This window comes from Muntiacus reevesi, chromosome 1 (genome assembly GCF_963930625.1).
Source record: "Muntiacus reevesi chromosome 1, mMunRee1.1, whole genome shotgun sequence".
Lineage (NCBI taxonomy): Eukaryota > Metazoa > Chordata > Mammalia > Artiodactyla > Cervidae > Muntiacus > Muntiacus reevesi.
In genome coordinates, this window is record NC_089249.1 from 210,343,115 (window position 1) to 210,347,115 (window position 4,001).

The 4,001-nt window shown below is 38.3% G+C and overlaps 1 pseudogene; it reads right to left on the reverse strand.

Annotated features, from left to right (window-relative positions):
* Nucleotides 1-1,589: 1,589 nt before the first annotated feature.
* On the reverse strand, nt 1,590-3,800 carry LOC136167163 (PRELI domain containing protein 3B-like; annotated as a pseudogene).
* Nucleotides 3,801-4,001: the final 201 nt, after the last annotated feature.

Genomic DNA, 4,001 nt, shown 5'->3' on the forward strand with positions numbered 1-4,001 from the left:
TCTTCAGATTCCTTTTTAATGTAGGTTATTACAGAGTATTGAGTAGAGGTTCCTGTGCTATGCAGTAGGGTATTGTTAATTATCTATTTTATATGTATTTTTTGTGTATTAGTATTAATCTCAACCTCCTAATTTTTCCTCCACGCCCGCATTTTCTGTTTGGTAACTCTAAGTTTATTTTATAGGTCTGTGAGTCTGTTTCTGTTTTCTAAATAAATTCATTTGCTTCATTTTTTAAGATTCTACATATAAGTGATATTATATGATATTTGTCTTTCTCTGACTTCCTTTAGTATGATAATCTCTAGATCCATCTGTATTGGTGGAAATGGCATTATTTTATTATTTTTTATGGCTGAGTAATATTCCATTGTATACAGGTATCACATCTTTATCCATTCCTCTGTTGAATGACATTTAGGTTGTTTCCATGTCAGCTATTTCAAATAGTACTGCAATGAATATTGGGTGCATGTGTCTTTGCAAAGTATAATTTTCTCCAGATATCTACCCAGGAGTGGGATTGATGGATTACATGGTAGTTCTGTTGTTAGTTCTCCATATGTATATTTTCCACAGTGGTTGTACCAATCTACATTCCCACCAACAGTGTAGGAGGGTTCCCTTTGTTCCACACCCTCTCCAGCATTTATTGTTTGTAGACTTTTTCATGATGGTCATTCTGACTAGTGTGAGGAAATACCTCATTGTAGTTTTAATTTGCATTTCTGTGATAATTAGCACTGTTGGCAGTGTTGAAAACCTTGTGCTTTTTGGCCATCTATATGTCCTTTTTTTTTTTTTTTTTCTGGTAATGACTTTATTTTTTCAGTTAACATAACCAACCCATGATACTAAATCATAAAATATACAAATCCAAGTAAGGTAATACCTTTACTAAGCTACAAAACTTTAGCAAATCAGTACAGTACTCTTTAACACAATATAATGTACATTTGTTGGAGTCATTTATTACTTTTGTGATAATTTTTACTCCAAAATAATGTTATCTGAGAATGAAATGAAAACATTGTGATTTTTAATGGTGGTTTATAGCAGCGCAAAGAGTCGGACACGGCTGAGCGACTGAACTGAACTGAACTTATAGCAGAGCAAATTATTTTATGCAATTAATGTATTTTAAAAATGATACAGTTTCTCCTTTAAAAGTGAGTTCCCTCGTGTAAGCTCTCCAAGATTACTGCAGCAGAGTAGTTGTGCATATACAGAGGGGGCTCTGTTTAGTTTTGGGGTTGGTCCAAAGCCAGATAGAATTCCAGTGAATGAAAAGCTTTAAAATTCTTACCTTAAGGAGGTTTCATCAGCCAATACTAATTTCCAAACATACTTTTCAAAAACTGTTAAAATTTTGCATATATACTAGAATGCTCAAAATCAGTCATTTCTGACAATACGAATTTCAGCTGATCCCTTTTATTTAGAAACCCTGCACCTCTTTGGTTTGATCAAGTCACATAACTTTTCTTTAGCTTATTAAAAAGAATTCTACCTAAAATAGAGTTGTATTTTTAAAATAACAAATATTATATACTGCCAGCTTGCATAGATTTGGGGAACTGGTGCCATTATCATTTCTTCACGAATGCTGCTGTTGCCATTGATGTCTGTATGCTTCCTCTTGCCAAAGCTGTCAGTTCCTCAATTTCAGCATTTTTGTATTACACACTCCATTGATTCTCGGCCTTTATTCAGTTAAGTTTAGTTCAGTTGCTCAGTCCTGTCCGACTCTTTGCCACCTCATGGACTGCAGCATGCCAGGCCTCCCAGTCTATCATTAACTCCTGGAGTTTACTCAAACTTATGTTCACTGAGTCAGTGATGCCATCCAACCATCTCATCCTCTGTCATCCACTTCTCCTGCCTTCAATCTTTCCCACCATTGGGGTCTTTTCAAATGAGTTAGTTCTTCGTATCAGCTAGCCAAAGTATTGGAGTTTCAGTTTCAACATCAGTCCTTCCAATGAATATTCAGGACTGATTTCCTTTAGGATGGACTGGTTGGATCTCCTTGCAGTCCAGGGGACTGTCAAGAGTCTTCTGCAACACCGCAGTTCAAAAGCATCAATTCTTTGGTGCTCAACTTTCTTTATAGCCCAACTCTCACATCTATACATGACCACTGGAAAAACCATAGCTTTGACTAGATGGACCTTTATTAGCAAAGTAATGTCTCTGCTTTTTAATATGCTATCTAGGTTGGTCGTAGCTTTTCTTCCAAGGAGCAAGTGTCTTTTAATTTCATGGCTGCAGTCACCATCTGCAGTGATTTTGGAGCCCCCCAAAATAAAGTCTCTTACTGTTTCCGTTGTTTCCCCATCTGTTTGCCTTGAAGTGATGGAACCAGATGCCATGATCTTAATTTTCTGAATGTTGAGTTGTAAGCCAACTTTTTCACTCTCCTCTTTCACTCTCATCAAGAGGCTCTTTAGTTCTTTGCTTTCTGCCTTAAGGAAGGTGTCACCTGCATATTTGAGTTTTTTAATTTTTCTCCCAGCAATCTTGATTTCAGCTTGTGTTTCATCCAGCCCAGTGTTTCTCATGATGTACTCTGCATATAAGTTAAATAATCAGGGTAACAATATATAGCCTTGACATACTCCTTTCCCGATTTGGAACCAGTCTGTTGTTCCATGTCCAGTTCTAACTGTTGCTTCCTGACCTGCATACAGATTTCTTAAGAGGCAGGTCAGGTGGTCTGGTATTCCCATCTCTTTCAGAATTTTCCAGAGTTTGTTGTGATCCACATGGACAAAGGCTTTGGCATAGTCAATAAAACAGAAGTAGATGCTTTTTCTGGAACTCTCTTGCTTTTTCAATGATCTAATGGATATTGGCAATTTGTTGTCTGGTTCCTCTGCCTTTTCTAAATCCAGCTTGAACATCTGGAAGTTCATGGTTCATGTATTGTTGAAGCCTGACTTGGAAAATTTTAAGTGTTACTTTGCTAGTGTGTGAGATGAGTGCAAATGTGTAGTGGTTTGAACATTCTTTGGCATTGCCTTTCTTTGGGATTGGAATGAAGACTGACCTTTTCCAGTCCTGTGGCCACTGCTGAGTTTTCCAAATTTGCTGGCATATTGAGTGCAGCACTTTCATAGCATCATCTTTTAGGATTTGAAATAGCTCAACTGGAATACCATCACTTCCATTCACTTTGTTCATAGTGATGCTTCCCACTTGACTTCTCATTCCAGGATGTCTGGCTCTAGGTGAGTGATCACACTGTCTTGATTATCTGGGTCATGAAGATCTTTTCTTGTATAGATCTTCTGTGCATTCTTGCCACCTCTTCTTAATATCTTCTGTTTCTTTGTTAGCATTTGATGATATTGTACTTGCCATCAGCCCTCGAGGGTTACCTTGAGGTAACTGCTGAGACTGACTTCTTTCATGGTAATTATGGCTTCTTGAGTCAAATAGTTTTTTCTGGGTCTTGAGGATGTGGTTTACATATGTCTCTCATCTACTGAAACCATATTTGTAAATGAAGTATTTGTAGATTTAAGTTCCACTGTTTTCTCTACAGGATCCACTACAGAATATTCTTGCATATATGTTTTGGTTCTTGCTGCACCAATAATAGATTTCACAATGGAAGGCAGCCCCCACTCTGTGCTGAGAAGTCTATGGCTGTGCAACTTTCCAGAGGGACATATGTGTCTGTCCAGTACATCAGTTCCAACCACACCCGGGTTCATAGGGTTTGGGTATTTCTGTATTGCAGTTGTAACAGTTTCCCATGGGTGGTCGAAGACATGCTCTGAAGTCCAGATCTTCATGGTGCTGGCAGCCAGCACAGTTTCTGGGTGTTGCTAGGGCTAAAATGAGGCAAAGAGGTCCTGTCGCGCCCGTCTGCTGCCCTGCCAGCTGCCCTGCCAGCTGCCCAGTGTATATCTTCTTTTTTTAAGAGAAATGTCTGTTTAGATCTTGTACCCACTTGGAGTTGGGTTATTTGGCTTTGTGATATTGAGCTGCATGAG